Source organism: Solea solea, chromosome 14 (assembly GCF_958295425.1).
Source record: "Solea solea chromosome 14, fSolSol10.1, whole genome shotgun sequence".
NCBI classification, from domain to species: Eukaryota; Metazoa; Chordata; class Actinopteri; order Pleuronectiformes; family Soleidae; genus Solea; species Solea solea.
Window position 1 is genome coordinate 1,209,910 of NC_081147.1, and position 18,976 is coordinate 1,228,885.

An 18,976-nucleotide genomic window follows, 5' to 3' on the forward strand; every position below is an offset into this window, starting at 1 on the left:
GTTCTTAAGATGTTCTAGACTCAGTCTGATGAAGTTTCTATGAGTTTAACCTTTTATTAAGTGGCTAAAAATCTGCTTTTTGCCCTGAAAGCGAAGCCTCAGTGACTCCAGGTGGTTCCTGAAACAAGGGTCGCTTACAACTTCCTGAAACCTCAGCTGTGCTTTTTAAAACTGCCACATATGAGGTACGTAAAGTTATTTTTATGTGCTGTTTATAAAGTTGTTTTCCAGGATAAAGTCGTGAATAGGGAGGTGATTTTCAGGGTAAAACAGGTTCACGTGGGGTAGGTTTTTTTTGTCCCCCCCCTCCCTCTGGATTCTCAGCAGCCACGGGGGGCGGGGGAGACAGTTTTTGGGCGAGGATGATGGGAGTCTCTGACAGCTCGTCTTCTTCCTCCTGCATGACTTCACAGGCTCGTCGGAGCGTTTCCACCTCAGATTCCCTCGGTGGCAGCTGAAGAGCAGGCAGGTGAGGGTCGGGGAGGGCGAGCCGCTCTCCGGGGAGCAGAGGTCATCTCCAGGGGCCGGAGGCTCTTCATCTCATCCTCATCCTCAGACGCCATTTTTGTTTTATTGTTCTCGAAACTGCTCAGCTGAGGAGAGAGTCTGCCATGATCTCAACTTTTTCTTTCTCTTTCTTTCTTCTTTCTCTCATTTCAAATAAAGTCTGTGGTTAATAACAATATCTGTGAGAGTATTTCACATAAATGTTGTGTAAATATAAAAAAACTTAACTTTTTTAGCTTGATATTAAGTCGCAGGCTGCATGAAATACGTTGGGGAACGATAACTTGGAGACCTTTAGACCTTTGGTGCTGGACGCTCTGCACATGTTCCACAGGTGCCTGAGCTTTGACCCAGACATAATAGAAGAAGCAAAAACACAGACGAAGAAGAAGAAGAAGAAGAAGAAGAACATGGAAAACTCCAGGCTAGTGCATTTTTTCAGACTGAGGAAATGTGAATTTATGCTCTGTCAGTTTCAAGAATTCGTTAATGGATGGTTTTGGTTTGTGACGTGAATCACATTACGATATGATACGCGACATGTGGTCCACGGTACCAATAACATCGCAATACGACGATTCTGTGATAATCTATAATCACAGAGATACATCGCGATATCTGTCTACGTGAAGAAAACTAAACGTTAACGTGAAAAGTTTATCCACAACAAAGTGTAACGTAGTTTTCTTCACCAGCCGCCACCGAGGGAATCTGAGGTAAACGCCCTCTTTCTTCAGCCACAGGTCACGTCCACCTCAAGTTTCCCTTTGTTCATTTGAGCAGCGCCACCGTGAGGAGACATGAAGTATTGCCGCTTGGTACGGTGGCCCTGAAGTGCAAAATCACACGCACACAAACACAAAGGGTATGTATCTGCTAACGTTAGCTAACGCAAGTAGTCCCGACCGGTCATTAGCTCGCTAACGCTAACATTAACTAGTTTAGATGACAAGTGATCAATCTAAACTAATTGATGTTAGCGTTGGCAAGCTCATGACGTAACCCGTATCACCGGTTGGGACTAGTAGCGTTAGCTAACATTAGCAGATACATAGCCTTTGTGTTTGTATGCGTGCATTTGTGATTTTTGCTGGTGTTTTGCACTTCAGGGCCACCGTACGCCCGGCGAGTGAAACTGACTGGGACTGTTAACTTTAGCGCGACTTCATTTGTGAATTAATATATCGATATTTGGACCCACGCCCCGCCAACGGTACGAAACGCCAACACTGTCCACGTACTTTCCCTTCCACGTCGCCTCTGAGCCACACTCCGGTCGTCGTGCAGGTTTCCCCGGCAGCGTCTCGTTTCCCCCGACGACGACTCCTCGCTCCCTGATCTAATAAGTCTGCAGCTCACTGTGTGCAGAGAATAAAGCAGGATGCCGGCGGCTGATAAAGAAACTCCTCAGTGAGAGACAAATAGATGAACTGAAACATCGATTAAAGACAGATAGAGACTCTCGTGTGTTTCTGATTCAAACAGACACAGGGATTTTTAAACTCCTTACACTTTCACTGCAGAGAAGAATTTACATTTCTGTTCAGTGAGCTCCTCTATAAAACCTGTTTTACGGATAATTATACATTTATTACATGGAATACACAACAATATCTACATTGTTCACACTTATGTGTAATTAATGACATTGTGTTAACACAAAATATATGTTAGAAAAGGTCTCTATTTATGCTTATTGTCAGTAAAGACAATATACATGCACATACAACTCATTTTAACACAATTTCAGAGGTAACACACAAATCAGCGATAACAAGGAAAACATGCGTTCAGTAATCTCGTGTATCGTAAACTCTCCCACACCAAACCCCATTGAGAAAATCTGTGATTTAAGCTCACGGCAACACAGGAGCTGCTGGTCTACCGCTGCCTCGTGTGGCCAGTTTTTGTCACTGAGGTCAATCTGAATAAAGATTGTCAAAAGCCGAATTTACATAATAAGACATTTGAACTTAGTGATGGAGGCAGCAGTGGATCGACAACTCCTGTGTGCTGTGATGTTAAAATCACTGATTTTCTCTATGGGGTTTGGTGTGGGAGAGTGAGTGATTTGCAAACTTCAGTTTCCTGTTGGAAAAGACTGTTTAACAGTGAGATAACGACGTGAACATGTTCCGAGGACATCGTAGACTTAATCATGTGAGTCTTTTGTTAAGTGTCTAAAATCAGTCTGATTTTATTCTAAAAATATTTGTGATACTTTATTAATTTAAGGAGAAATATCCACAAATATTTTAAAAACTGTGTCTGTTTTCTGGTCTGACTCCGCCTCCGCCATGTTAGTGTTCAGCAGCCGACAGATTCAGACTCGTTGCCGATTTCCTGATTCATGTACGTGATAAAACAGATGTTTTTTTTAATCATCTGCCTCTGATAAAACACTCTCACCGCTCTCCTCACGGAGGGAACACTCGTACGTTACGGCGACGGCGTGTAACTGCGGTTTTTACTGTCAGCTCTGACGACTCTCCGCGGTTTACAGGAATGATGGAAAGTGCCCTCCGAAGGAAACTCGCAGAACTCCTTCAATATTAGGCCCATAATTCACGGCGCTTTAAAACGGCCATAAGGCTGTAACTAACACACAGAGCGCGCCTCTGTAATTGACAATAAAAACAATAAAAGAAAAAAAAAAAGACAACTTGTGTGAATGGAGATGTGGCGGCGGCGACGGTAGTCGGCGATAATAACCCACATCCTGAAAAGTTGAGGCTGCTTGAGTTTTTAATGTACTGTAGAGAGCAGCAGCTGCTGTAATGAAATGTAATGAAGCTCTGTAATCAAAGGCAATCTCGCAAACACAGAGAGAGAGAGAGACAAAGAAAGAGACGCAGGAAACAGCTAATGGCAACACAAGTACAAATGCTTCACTGCGTTTACTGGTAATTGTGCTGTGGGAGGAAGAGAAGTAATAATTGTTGGAGATGGACGAACGTCCCCGCGGATGCGAGTGACATTAACTTTTACTGTGTCGTGTTATTGCGGCTCTGTGTGTGTGTGTGTGTGAGTGAGTTGGAGCTCGCTGATAACAAATCATTGTTTAGACTGAGGAAGAAAAACATGTCATAAAAGAGTTCATTTGACTTTACTGTGACGTTAAATATTTATCATTATTGATCAATCGCTGGTTATAAAAGTACAGTTCAAGGTCAGTTTAGAGAGAGAGAGAGAGAGGGCGCCTCCTGTTGGTTGTTCTACTGAACAGCTATGTATATTAGTGGAAACAACTGCCGTCAGTCACCATGAAGAATCCTAAGAAAAGGAAAAATAGTGGTAAAAATGATTCAGATAAAAAAAGTGTAGGGCCTAAACTCGAGCCCTGGGGAACACCACATGTAAAATAAGGTGGAGAAAGAAAGTTAGGAGAGGAGGAGGAAGAACAAGAAGTGGACAATGTTGGAAAAGCATGTCATAAATAAATAAAAGAAAGAGTTCATTTGACTTTACTGTGATGTTAAAGGCTCAAATATGCATTATTATTATCAATCAATTATTAAGAACAAGACAGTGATCATATACTTGGACCAAATTTGGACAGTTTAGAGAAACAGAGAGAGGGCGCCTCCTGTTGGTTGTTCTACTGAGCAGCTACACATATTAGTGGAAACAACTGTTGTCACTACAACGCAAATAGTTGTAAAAGAGATTCAGGTTCAAAAAGTATGGGGCCTAAACTTGAGCCCAGGGGAACACCACATGTAAAATAAGTTGGAGAAAGAACGTTAGGAGAGGAGGAACAAGAAGAGAATGAAACGGAAGAAAGGAAGGAGGAAGGGCGATGGAGGAAGGAAAGAGGAAAGACACGAAAAAGGAAACGGGAAAGGAAAGATGAATAAAGGAAACTGGAAGTAGGCAAGGAAAATCAACAACAACAAATAAATGTGGGAAATAATCAAGTAAAAGGAAAGAATATAAGGAAATGGGAAGAGGAAAAATGTGAGGAGAATGATCGACAGGTGTACGGAAGGAAAAAGGACAAGGGAACGAAACTAAACGAGAAAAGAAAAGATGAAAAGCAAAGAAAAGAAAATAAGTGAATGACAAGGCAGCAAAGGAAAGGAAGTACAGAGGAAACAGGAAGTAGGAGGCAAGAAAAAGCAAAGAAAATAAAGAAGGAAGGAAATGAGGAGGTTTCTTTTGACGCGTGCGCTCATGTCGTCACGTCCTCGTTGTTATGGTGAATTTCTCTGCAGAGCGAAACAAAGCAGAGCCGATGGATTCGCGATAAAACACGAGTCGGGATCAGACGGCGGGTCACGTCTGCGCCCCGTGATGTGATGAGTCTGGATCCATCTGTGTGTGTGTAGGGAGGATTAGGCCGCCGCCCCCTGGGGGGCGCTGCAAACATCTCCCCGCTGCGATCTTAAGAGCTCGCAGACGGCGGCCCGGTCATGAATTAGTGTCACTTTCAGAAAACAGAGAGCGACGCGTCACGTTAGGGCCCGAAATTAAAATCCAGATTTGTTATTACCGGCGCGAGCGCTCGGGCCGCGGCCGCGGGGAAGGATTCGTCACTCTAATCCGACAAAGTCGGAGTTCAGCGCTAATGGAATTACAGCAGAGAGGCGTGAGATAAGAAGAAGAAGCTGCTCTCACTGACAACCCCGAGAAAAAAAATAAAAAACACTTAATGGGAAACATGTTTTCTCTTTAATGACAGAGCGGCGCTAGTGTCGCGGGACGGTAAAACAACATGCATCACGACGAGAGAGCGGCGGGGTGATCAATCTGTGATGTTTACAGCTGCTGTCTGTCTGTCTGTCTGTCTGCTCTCACACACACATTACATGTTGTCTGCGGGGGGGGGGGGGGCGGGGAACCCCGAGCAGCGGCCGAGCCAAGCGACCAATAATACATCAAAGCAGACAGCGACATGAGCTAACGCTACGCTGAGGAGGAGGAAACTGGCGTCCAGTCTTTCCTGCAGATTACACTTCACTCCCTCCTGTCATTTTTCAAGCGACGCTAACGTCCAACGCGCCGAAGGAGCAGCTCGTTCACGCCGCCTCTCTGTTTGTGCTCATTTACTCACGCGGCGGAGACGGAGTCAGCGGCGCGTTCACTCACCTCAGACGGCCTGAAAACTCAGGCCCCGCGAGAAATAAGCCAACATGTTATTACATTTATTAAAAAATGAGCTTGTTTTAAAGTAAAAGAATCTGAGCTTGAAAAATGTGACAAAACTGAACAAATATTAACATCATGTAAGAAATGTTGACTTTAAATGAGTCTTTCTTGACTTCATTAAGCTGAATTTAATCATTTTTACTCTAGGACTTCTTGTATTTGCTCACATACTAATGTGTCATAGTAAATGTTACTCCTGTAAAAATAGCCCTACAGGAAATAAGACAAATATTCTTACATTAATCACATTTTTCTTGAAAAACTGGCCAGAAATTAGACAAATTGATAAAACAATTCTTGTTTTAAAGTAAAATAATCTACTTATGGTATAAGCAAATTTTGCTTTACTAGAATTCTTAAAAGTAGTGAATTTTACTGCATTTACACTGTTAAAACTGGAAATAAGCGAAATATTTTTTACATTTAATACATTTTTCTTGTTTCTCTTCTTAAAGTAAAATAATCTGCTAGTGGGGTAAATTTTGCTTGACTAGAATTCTTAAAACTAGTTCATTAATCTACAGCCTTTAATGTCCCGTGAAATGAGGGAAAACAGGTAAAAACTGGCCAGATTTTGATAAAGTTGTTCTTATCACAAGCAAAGAAATCCTGCTTAAAAATGTCATGAAATTGATAGAAATGTTCTTGTTTTAATTGAAATAATTATTTAAGAATTAGAGCTAATTTTGCTTGACCAGAATTCATAAAACTAAATCTACTGTCTATTGTCATTAAATTCAATAAAATTTTACTAGTTTTAAGAAAAATAAGTTGTCAATGAGGTCAGAAAATTTAGTTTAGCTGGAAAACTTAAATCCAGTCACTGTAATGTTGGAAAAACAGTGTTGTGTGGATGCAACATGAATCTTTGTTTTTCTCCCTCTGTCTTTTCAGCAACTTTCCTTCCATGTCATCACCTCATGCTCTTCACCTGGTTTCCTCCTCCTCCTCACCTGCAGCTCATCCACTCATTAGTTCTTCAAGACACAGGACACACTGCTGGTCTCACGCTGCCTCGTGTGGCCACTTTGTGTCACTGACGTGAAACATTTCAAACACAAAAGTCACAAAATAACACATTTGAACTTCCTAATCTACTGAGTTCAAATGAGGTGTCATTATAAATGAGTTTGAAGTAGATTTTTTGAAATAAATATGTGGATCCAAAGAAGCCGTCACTTTTAATTTCATTAATTTCCACAAACAATGGAAGAATGAAAAGTACTACGTCTACATATTTCTGTTTCATTTCAAAGTAGTTTTTTTTTCTCCACAGAAATGTCACCAGTTTTTTTTTTTTGTAGTTCTTAAATTTCATAAATGGAGCAAATTATCATTATTTTGTATATATTTAATCTGTATAAAACACTTATATGTGATATTATCTTAATTTTATAGGTGAAATGTGTTTTGGGTGGAGAGGGAACATAAATGGCTCTTTTCATAGTAAAACCCTCTGGATTAGGAGTTACTGTAACGAGAAAGTGAGGTTAAAAAACTGTGAACTGTTCTTTCAAACACACTATAGGACACAAGGATACATGGAGGAAACAAAGAAGGTAGGGGGAAGGAAAAGTGGAGGCAGGAGGATGAGGTTAGAATTCAGAAGATAAGAGGCAAAGAAAGTGGTTTAAATGAAAGAATCAGGGAAGGAAAGACAAATGAAAGAAAGGAAATGAGGAGGCGAGGAAGGAAAGAAGGAGGTAGGTGGAGTGGAAACGGGGTGGTAAGGTAGGAAAGATAAATATGAAAGGATTATGTAATAATCAAGTAAAAAAGGAAAGATCAATGTGAGGCAGGAGGCGGAGGAAACAATGAGTAATAAAGAAATAAGAAATAAAAATCAACTTCCTGACTCGAGGCAAAAAGGTTTAGATGAAAGCAGTCACATGTGGAAGGAAGAGCAGGAAATACGCGCCACGGCTTTTTCAAAACATCTTCCTCCTCCTCGTCATTGCGGAGCGATCTCTGGAGCACGGCGGGGCACCGTGTGCGGCGGGGCACCGTGTGCAGCGGAGCGTCATACACGGCGGAGGTGTGACACGGTAGCACGGCTACGTTATTTTTCTTTGTTTTGCTATCTGCGACTCTTCCATGACACACGATGAACTAAAGTAAATTCAATGAAATGACTAAATGAAATGAAGATTTCCATTCGAGTCAGAAAGGAAGTGTTTAACAAACACTGGGTCGGGGGCCCACACATGGGTTGTGGCAGATATTTTTGGGTCCCTGAACAAACCGTTTTAGTTCAAATGTATGTGTGTGTTTTAAATAACGTTCATTCAATTAGGTTTTGACGTCATTTCTTTCAAAGTTATGTTAGGATTTACAGACGTGGCTGTAAATGAGTCGCTACGTTACGCACAAATTTACTCTTGCCATGACGGATTTAGTGATTTGGGTCACGATAGTCGACCAAACATGTCTTGTATAAGTCATATATATTATATTATATAGTCATGATCAGGAGTTAACTAACGGCAACTGGATTCCCTCAAAGCAAGTCCAGTTGCCTGTAGCTAACTGGTGAAGGAAAATATCGCAATATCTGGGAGAAGAATCGCTAATATAGTATTTTTCCTTCTAACTTGTTCAGCCCTAAAAAAAGAACAAAATAAAATGAGAAAAGACGATATTAGGAGTAAAGACACAAGAAAAGATACAGTGAAAATAGTGATTTGCTCCCCCTGGTGGCCTGTGAGGTACTACAGTTACAGGTAAAGGTTAAACAAAAATGTAAAAATAAAACAGTGTTTAATTTTCCGCTTTGTAATTAAGCTTCAAGGAGGCGTTAATGATTTATGACTCATTTTAAAAAGTTGCTTTTGCAAATGAAGTTCATGTGCTCGAGTTATTATTCACAGATAATTTATGGATCACTTTGTTTCGTGTCTTAAATATTCAAAGGCGGGTTAATGTGTGGCTGTTTATGAAATAAAATAACAGCCCTGTGTCTGGGAATAGTCTTGTAATTTATGGAAATAAAACTGGAATTTAAAGTGTTCCACGTTGTTCTTCAATATGTTTCACAGAAGGAGAAAAAAGGAGGAGTAAAAATCGGGTTTTAAAAACACCTCGGTGTGTTTCAGCGTGTGTTGCCTCATGTTTTTGTATGTTGACGGCACAAAGAGGCACAAAGGTCAATAACTGCACCTGCTCCTCTGAGCTAAAGCTGCGTTTATTCCCATTTTATGTTGTGAGTCACCAGCAGCTCTTTAGCTAATAGCTGATAATGCACTGACCTCTTTGAACCAGCAGCAGCACTGAGCATGTGCAGTCTTTTTCTAAAAACACACAACCAATATTTTAACACGGCCTGACCTTTCTTTGTCTCACAGAGCAGAGAAGGGGGAAAATGATCTGTTATTATTGTAATAAATGATATTTAAATGTAGAATGAACACAATTGAAGCATATGTACATTTACATGTTTAAATAAAACATGAATATTATATGAAATGTGCTATTTTTCTGATGGAAGTCAGTGTTTGATGTCTTATAGATTTTAAATAAGATGTGAGATACCATCAAAATGATTAAGTGATCCGAGGATGAGATCTTAAATTTATGAATTATTTATAACATTTACGACTCACCTTCCATTTTACATTTCCATATAGCAACCTGAAATCACAATAAAAGAACATTTACATAGCGGCTCTTGTGATTTGCTTATTTTGTAAAAATTGCAATTCATTTCTAGTCAATAACGGAGGAGGAGTTTGTTCAAGTATTGATTTGATACAGTTTGATCCAAAATGGCCGCCTTCCTGTTTGGTTTAGGTAATCAGTCCAAGAGACTTTTTTGTACATGTTATCCTGAGTGACATGTGTGCCAAAGTTTATGCATGTAGGTGAAACCATATGCTGGGGCTGATTCATTTAAATGTTTTAGAAGGGTTGGTTTTCAGGATCGTCAGAATTAGCCACAACTTTGGCGCCACCTAGTGCCTACATGGTGTTGTATTCTGAGAAGCTTTTTTGCCAACTTTTTATCCTTATCTTGTCCAGAGTGACCTCACCAAATTTGAAGTTAATTACAGAAAAGCTCGACGAGGAGGAGTTTGTTAAAATGGCACATGTGCAAGAAACGGCCAAAAATGGCAGTTTGATTCAAAATGGCCGCCTTCCTGTTGGGTTTAGGTGATCGGTCCAAGAGACTTTTTTGTACATGTTATCCTGATTGACATGTGTGCCAAAGTTTATGTGTGTAGGTGAAACCATATGCTGGGGCTGATTAATTTAAATGTTCTAGTAGGGTTGGTTTTCAGGATCGTCAGAATTAGCCACAACTTTGACGCCACCTAGTGCCTACATGGTGTTGTATTCTGAGAAGCTTTTTGCCAACTTTTAATCGTTATCTTGTCCAGAGTGACCTCACCAAATTTGAAGTTAATTACAGAAAAGCTCGACGAGGAGGAGTTTGTTAAAATGGCCAAAAATGGCAGTTTGATCCAAAATGGCCGCCTTCATGTTGGGTTTAGGTGATCGGTCCAAGAGACTTTTTTGTACATGTTATCCTGAGTGACATGTGTGCCAAAGTTTATGTGTGTAGGTGAAACCAGCTGCAGGGGCTGTTGTTTTCTCTATTTCACGGGGGCAAAGATTAACCGTGACATCACTAGTTTTGCTGGAAAAGACAGTAAAGCTGAAAACCTGACACATACCCAGAGGCAGCTGCGGTACAGTTTCAACAATACATCAAATGAGGATGTTATGCAAGTGTTATGCAGCTCACACTCACAACTCCAAAACAGATAATTGCCCCCCCTGGGTCAGGAGCGCACTGCTGCCCCAGGTGAGAGAGTTCAAGTAGCTGAGCCTGAAGGCAAAACTCTGAGTTTATCTCACCTTCAGCGGTGGTCAGGAGCGCTGGGTCGAGACCACAGGAGAGCAGCCGCAGACGGAGGCAAGGTTTTTAAACGTCTGTTCACAACAAACCCGTGAAGAACGACCCGGAACCTGCCGGAGGGAACTCGCTGTGTATCCCATTACAGCAGGAGCTGGAGGAGGTTTCTGCCGCCGCAGTTGCAGCAGCTCTGACTCTGGAAGGAAGTGGAGTTTAGTTTGGTAAAGGAATAGTTCAGGGTTTGTCTTTTAAGTGTGGTTGTTTGATGTACTAATAGCTCTACGATATCTTAAGAACATGGTCACGTCTTTATTTCACTGTCAGACACACCTTTCCAAGTTTGTAAACGGTAAACTCTCCCACACCAAACCACCAGAAACTGTGGGGGCAGTAGAGAGTCAAAGGTCCGATCTCTCAGGAAAACAACAAAGAGGAATTCCACCTCTTCCATGTCACGCCTCCGCCGCACACGGTGCCCCGCCGCACACGGTGCCCCGCCGCACACGGTGCCCCGCCGCACACGGTGCCCCGACGTGCTCCAGAGATCGCTCGGCGATGACGAAGAGGAGAAGGAAGTTTTGACTGCTTTCATCTAAACCTTTTTCCCTCAAGTCAGGAAGTTGAAGTCTATTTAAGATCTGGTACAATAAAAGAACCTCTTCAGTGGTCGCCATGTTTGTTAACGTCCGTACCAACGCGTCTACAAAACACCGGTTGATCCGAGAAGTTGGAAAACTGTTTGAAGCTAAAGGCAAACTTGAGCCGGAGCAGAAACGTTAGTTTTGAAACTCAAACTGAGAGCAAACATCCTTCATGGTGAAAGTGGAGCTAATGAAAGGCAACAGGAGCGTAATGCCGTGTGACTGATACTGGGCCCGCTGTCAGCCCGATTCTACTGGGAGAAGTGGGATGATGACAGATGAATTAGCGCCCTGACAGGCGGCGGCGTGGAGGGACGGGGGGGTAATTGTTGCCGAGAGACGGCGAGTGTTTTCTGTCGCGCTCCGCGTTAGACGAGGCCAATCAATCACAGCGTTTCATCCAAACACTCGGAAAACACACCGACACGCCTGCTCCTGTGTCAGCGTCCGCCGGTGAGGTTGTCACGGACGACGCCGCGGCGGATGGCGCGACGCGGTGGTTCAGAGAGCAGGAGGACACGAGCGAGAAGCAGCACAATGACCCCATCAGTAAATGATCTGCAGATAATTATCGTCATCAGTTCTGGCTGCAGCTCTGCCGCAGAAGGCCAGCGGGCATCTGTAAGTAAGAAGAAACGGACGTTTGATTCAATATAGAAATAAACAGACGTCTGCTCTCCGATGGTCAGCCAGGGTTTCTTATTTTTCACCTGTTTTCTTTAAATTTAATTCAATCTTTTTGTCTGTGAGGAGCAAAATCAATAAATGTCGCTAAATAAACATGTATATATATATATATATATATATATATATATATATGTATATATATATAAACACACAGAACAGTATATCTTCTGTTGGTGGAGATAATAATCCTGAGATGATGCAGTTACTGGTGGATTTATCGTTGTTGTTATTTCTGGTCACAAGAAAGAGAGCAGACGCTCAAACGGATGGCGAGGGATTTTTGGGTTGTGTGTGTGTGTGTGTGTGTGTGGCATTTCAGCATGGACAGCACGAGTGCATAAAAGGGACAGTTCAGGTTTTATGAAGTGTGTCGGTACAGAAGGACCGAGGGAAACACGGGCGCTGCCAGAAAACAAGAAAAAACAGATTTTTAAACCGCTTCACCAAAGACTCGCCTCATAAAATCAGCATCAGCTCACGTCTGTAATATGTTAATGACGTGTTTATGTCTTTGTCTCACTGTGAGACGGAGGTTTTCAACAGGAAACGGAATTTCGTGAAACCTAAACTCTCCCACACCAAAGCCCATAGAGAAAATCAGTGATTTTAACATCACAGCACACAGGAGGTGTCGATCCACTGCTGTCTCCATCACTAAGTTCAAATGTCTTATTTTATGACTTCGGCCTTTTAAATCCTTCATTCAGATTGACCTCAGTGACACAAAGTGACCACACGAGGCAGCAGTAGAGCAGCAGCTCCTGTGTCCCCTAGAGCTAAAAACGCTGATTTTCTCTATGGGGTTTGGTGCAGAGAGAGTGAACGGTGCACAAACTTGTTTCCGGTTTTAAAAAATAATATCTAACATGCAAATAAAGCAGCAAACATACTCAGATAATGCTGCCACTGAGGTGAACGTATGAATTCATTGTTAATTTTGTTAATTCTACACTCTAAATATCACAGATTTACCGACAAATCTGCAAAACTGGGAAAAGTTGCTGTTTTAATTTTGCATTCACAAACCCCCCGTGACAGTGTGAATGCGTGAGAGGATGAATGGCGTGCAGCGTGGTCGATTAGAGCGGAAGAGCGATATCTGAGTGCAGTCCATTTAACGCCGGCCGGGGTCGGAGGTCGAAGCGATGTGTACGCACAGAAATGCAGCCGAGGCTGCTGCACATGAGCTGCTCTGAGAGGTCAGTGAGTGAGTGAGTGTGAGTGAGTGAGTGAGTGAGTGTTTTCCCGAGCGAGTGATGAAGTGTAGATTGAACCCTGAACCGTGAAGCACTCTGTAAAAATCTGTCGTAATGCGAGCGCGAGAGAATTGAACATGGATCATCCCGCTGACATTTAACGATCGCCGCGGCGACGCTCACGCGTGATGAATTCAACTGAACGATCACCTGCTCCGGGGTCACCTGACCGCGGAACCATCTCCACAAAATGCAACGCTTTGTCCGAATGATGGCAAACACGCCGTCAAAAGGTTCCAGTGTGGAAACATTTCAGAGGAAACTGAATTTTCTGCCTGTAAATATGTTTATATACGTGTATAATCCCTTTAAAGTAGAAAATTGTTCCGTTTTTGTGCGTCAGGGACCGCCATTTTGTGGCATTACCATCCTTTCTGGTCAGTGTTGGCCACCGTAGTTTCTTTATCTCACTGTTACACAGACTTTTCCAGCAGGAAACCGAAGTTCGTAAACCATAAACTCTCCCACACCAAACCCCATAGAGAAAATCAACGATTTTAACATCACAGCACACAGGAGCTGTTGATCCACTGCTGCCTCCATTAGTAACTTTAAATGTGTCCTTTTTATAAATTCTGGGTTCAAAATAATTCCTTCAGATTTACCTTAATGACACAAACTGACCACAAGGGGCAGCAGTAGAGCAGCAGCTCCTGTGTCGCCGCGAGCTAAAATCGCTCGTTTTCTTAATGGGGTTTGGTGTGGGAGAGTGTGGGATGTATAAAAGTTCAGTTTCTTGTTGTAAAACACTGAGATCAGGTCTTGGACGTGTTCTTGGGCTATCGTAGACTTAAGCCGACATAGATCTAACCACTTTGGGGAACCAAACAGATGTTGCGAGTTCATGTTTGAGGGTCTCGTACCTTCATCGTTCTTTTTTTACACTTCCCTGACTCATCGTGGAAAATCAATGCACTCAGGTAATACTTGTTTCAGAGAAAATCCTGCACGGCGTTGCATAATTACGCGGTTCAGTGATATGAATCCTTCTCGTGAATTGGCAGTGGAGTTTAACAATTACGATTTCAGACTGAAGATTAGCGGGGTTGTGATCGGGGAGCAGAGAGAGCGGCGCTTCAGACCAGAATCTTTAGAGAAGGTGGAGGAAGCCGCGACGGCGGTCCCTCCGTCTTCATCTGTCCGACACGTCTCACTCCGAGTTCACCGTAATCTCTCTGAGGCTCCCATTATGCTTATTCCTCATTAAAATTTTATCAGCTGTGGCAAATTGCAAAGATTAGAGCGGTGGGGGGAGGGAGCGCGCGGGCTCTTCAGCCTGTTTGCAGATTTATTTATTTATTGTTGCGGATCATCCGCGGCTTATCTCCTCCCCAAAGCAAAGAGCGGCTCCCGTCGGAAGGCAGAGGTCATGGAATCTGATCTGGCGGCGTGCATAATGGCGGCGGGAGGAGGAGGGAGTTTGTCTAAAGCGTTCTCGCCCACACATTAATATTGTAATACTTTAATATCATAAAGTTTTGTTATGCCCTATTGATTTCTCAGAGATGCATATGAATATTTATGTGCCGCCTGCAAACTTTGAGTCAGTGAAGCTTCGGCTAATTATAAGCTGAAGGCAGCGGCGGCGGCGGTGGCTGCGATTAATGAATCACACTCTCTTCACCTGACTCTCAGGTTCACCGACGATTACCATGAAGATGGAGGAGGACGAGCAAAGATGGCGGCTGTTTATAAACGATAAAGGACGGCGTCAGCGTGCATGCGAGGTCGGCCGGGGTCGGTGGCAAAACAAACATTTAATGAGAGCGGTGCGGCGGCGGCGGGAGCGCTGTCAGCTGCCAGAGAGACGCCGGTCAGCGGTGTGACTCCGCGTTTGTGTCTGAAACTGAAAAACCGCTCGCGGATGAAAGACGCGCGGGGTCAAAGGTCACATCTCACCGCCGAGTATAAACAAATATACATTAAGTGGAGTGAGACGAGGTGCAGAGCGGGCGAATAAAAGACAACACAGATACATTCTCCCCGTGTCACATGTCAGAACTTTTGTTCCGACTCCAGCTGTTAAATATTTATCGCTTATGTAATGTTGTCGGTCGGAGTAAATAACAGAGTCGTACATCAAACACTGGAGCCAAATAAAGAGCGAGAGGGAAATCAATACGGAACAGATGGAGAACGGCGCCTCGTCCAACTTTGGGTCAAACCAAACCTACATCGAGTTTCACAACTAATTAAGAAACGCCGCCAAGTTAAATTCAGCTCCGCTGTTAATCAGACGTCCCCACAGACATCTTACAGTGACAGTTTATGAAGCACAGACACATTGATTTAACACTTATTTTAGCCACTTAATAAAACTGTTAGAGAGACTTTTCCAACAGGAAACGAAGTTCCAAAACCCTTAAATCTCCCACACCAAACTCCATAGAGAAAATCAGTGATTTAAGGTCGCGGGGACACAGGAGCTGCTGGTCTAATGCTGCCTCGTGTGGTCACTTTGTGTCACTGATGTGGATCAGAATTTAAGATTTAAAACACAGAATTCATAAAAAGAAGACGTTTGAACGTCGTGATGGAGGCAGCAGTGGATCGACAACCCCCGTGTGCTGTCAGTGCTATGACGGTAAAATCGCTGGTTTTCTCTATGGGGTTTGGTGTGGGAGAGTTCACGGTTTACAAACTTCAGTTTCCTGACGTAAAAGTCTGTCAAACGGTGAAATAAAGACACTTTATCACTTGAGCACATGCATGCCTGCCTCCAGGGGGCGCACACAGCAGAAACAGCTACAAAAATTGACTTTCAAGACTCAGAGCAGATCATTCCAGACGTATTTTGTGTTATTTGGGTTCTGATTAAACTCGTTTTTGACGAGCTGCTGTTCTCCTCACACTCCACAAACTCATCCACAACTATTATGAAAAACATTTATTTTGCCTCAGACAAACACAGAAATCGTTCTATTATCTGTCAAACACAGACAGAAGCAGGAAACAAGTCGGCGGTTGACTCTCGGCTGTCGTCTGCTGACCCGTCGCTCTGACTGAGTGTCCTCGCTGAAATAACCGCTTATTATCTCTGTATGACGGTCAGAATGTGTGTATGTGTGTGTGTGTTTCCGGACCTTTCTGGCCTCGTTCTGCCTGCCTGCTAAAAGGCCGCCGGGGTCAGAGTGGGCGCTCTGGTAATGAAGCATTATGGGAGGAGATCAGCTGCGGCCGCGGACTCGCCTCAGATCCTCCGTCAAGTCCGGAAGCCGACGTGAAAAAAAAAACAGCTGTTTACGGCCGCCGAGCCTCGACCTCCGCGACCCCGTCAGGTCTATGTGTGGTTCAAGAAGAAAACAACAAAAACAGCATGTTAGCACTTCCTGTCTCATGTACTGCATCCATTTGGAGAAACTGAAGGGAAATTACTTTTGTTTTCCGTGTAAGTGGATCGTTCTTAGAAAATCTTGAAGAAAATTGAACCAGTAACAAATTTGGGAGCCGGTTCAAACACAAATCAGGGATCTACAGTGTAATTAAGGACTCATTTCAATAATTATTAGTCTTTAAAGAACCTCGCTGTCCTTATTTATTTATTTATTTCTCACTATTTTATCCAAACCAAACCCATTTTGTCTGTAAAGCACTTCGAAAACAACCACAGTGAACCAAAGTACGTACAGAATAATGAATAAAAGGAATAAAAGTTCACATGAGGCAATATAATACTTTTAAATGTGTAACAGCCACACAATCAAACACAATAAACCGCAAATAAAATAACTTAAATAGCGTTTTATTCATTTTCGTTGGATTTCCGTATATGCAGACGATGTACGCATGTATACTTAAGAGTCCAAAAAACGTAGACGACTTGTTTTAATGATGTAAAAAACACTCTTATTGTTAATACGATGTTATTGTTTGCCTTGTTTTCTTTTGTAGCACATATTCAAGCGTATTCTTCGTCTTATTTCCTTACTTTTCTACATTGTTGTGATCGTGCGCTGCTGTGACACTGCAAATGTCCCCATGTGGGCCAGATAAAGGATTATCTTTGATACTGCGATTAATTGATTAATAATTGATTAATTGTCGCTGTGGTGTGAGCGCTCAGTCAACACTGCTTTCAGCTCCAGTTCCTTTTCATCGTTTCCTGTCGTCGAGGCGCAGCTGCAGAGCCTCTGTGATGTAGTTGTGGTGGGTTTTTTATTCTTTTATGTGTTCTTTGACACACACACACACACAGACACACACACACCTCCCTGTATCAGCACAGATGTGCAGATTTGAGCCGCCGGTGTCGACGGCTCATCGGTGATTCAGACGTGAAGCTCTGAGCCTTTGTTTACAGACGGATCTCCCGGCGGATCGCTCTCTTAGATCCGTATCGCGGATCAATATTCCCCCTGAAGTGGCTCTGATGTGATCCCACTGCCCTGCACTCCTCCTCACCCCTCTATCCTCCCTCTATCCTCCCCCCCTCCCTCCCTCCATCCATCCACAGGATGCCTCCCAGACTGTGAATCCAATTAAGTGCCGAAAACAAAAGCAATATTTTCAGGTGGGGGAGCTGAAGTGAGCGGCTGCATAATTTATGTTTGTCCTTTTTTTTTTCTTTCTTTTTCTCTCTCTTCCCTCCGTCTCTTTGAACGGGTCGAATCAACCCAACATCCGTTCAATAATGCATGACCTGCGGTTTGTTAATAGGCTTTGTAGTGGCAGTAATGCACTCGCCTACACGACTGATGGAGATTAGAGCGGCTCCCCCTCCGCCTGCCACTTATCAATTCTGTGTACTGCCCCCTGGTGGCCACTCAGCCCCGAGGATTCCGAGAAAACCGCACAGAGACAGGCAAAAAAAAAACACACATGCACATATGTGTGTGTAGAGTGAGTGAAATCCAAATCTCTTGTTCTGTCACAAGAATCCTCGGCGTGAGGAACCGCAGCTGATTTCATCACAGAGTCTTTATATTTGACTCACACACTCATCCAGAACAAATCAATACACACAGTTAAATGTTGCTGCTGTCACTGTGAACTGTTCAGACACTGTTAGTGTTTAAAAGTCACTCAGTTTAACACAAGCCACAATGTAAACACACTCACTCTCCCCACACCAAACCCCATAGAGAAAATCAGCGATTTTACATCACAGCACACAGGAGTTGTTGTTCCACTGCTGCCTCCATCACTAACTTCAAATGTCTTATTATTTAAATTCTGTTTTTGAAATTCTTCGTTCTGATTAACGTCAGTGACACAAAGTGACCACACGAGGCAGCAGAGGGCCAGCAGCTCCTTTGTCCCCGCCGGCTAAAATCACTGATGTTTTCTATGGGGTTTGGTGTGGGAGAGTTTAGCAGTTTACAAACTTCACTTTCCTGTTGGAAAAGTCCGTGTAACAGTGAGATAAAGACGTGAACACGTTCCTCAGATATCATAGACTTAGTCTTAGTTGTCAGCTTTTGTCAAAAATGCATTTTTGTACAGTGTACGTGCCGAGTCATGTGGACGTAAACATGGTCCGGTTTGGTTTCAGACTTTTTTAAAAAAATATATATCTGTAATTAAAACCCTATGTATGTGTATGTATTTGTGTGTGGTCGAAAAACTTTTCTTACCATTCGATGTATTTTTTAAGTGTTTAAATATGCTTGGTTATGATTTAATCAATGTCGTCTCGTTGGCCGTTTCCTCTTCATTAAACATTTCAAACGACTACAGGAAGTGTTTCCTCACTTGAATCCATTGTCCGTTGTGACGCTTTAATATCGATGCTTGAATTATTGATAATTATCTGTATTGCACTTTGTTGTTCTGTTAAGTTTGTTGCCAATAAAGCTGATTGAACGGAGCGAGGCAGATGGAGAAGGAGGCCGCGTTCCCAGGATCGTCTCAGCTAATCCAATAACAGAAGCTTCTCCTTTGCTTCA

The 18,976-nt window shown here is 42.8% G+C and overlaps 1 protein-coding gene across 1 annotated transcript in view; it reads right to left on the reverse strand.

Annotated features, from left to right (window-relative positions):
- Window positions 1-1,678: 1,678 nt before the first annotated feature.
- Window positions 1,679-18,976, reverse strand: part of LOC131472441 (paramyosin-like) — a 30,128-nt gene continuing 12,830 nt past the window's right edge. Inside the window, exons 3-5 of the mRNA XM_058649623.1 lie at window positions 16,175-16,371; window positions 10,510-10,703; window positions 1,679-1,865 (exon numbers count right to left, since the gene is read on the reverse strand). The gene's annotated coding sequence lies outside the window, so the exon portion shown is untranslated. The remainder of the gene's footprint in view (window positions 1,866-10,509; window positions 10,704-16,174; window positions 16,372-18,976) is intronic.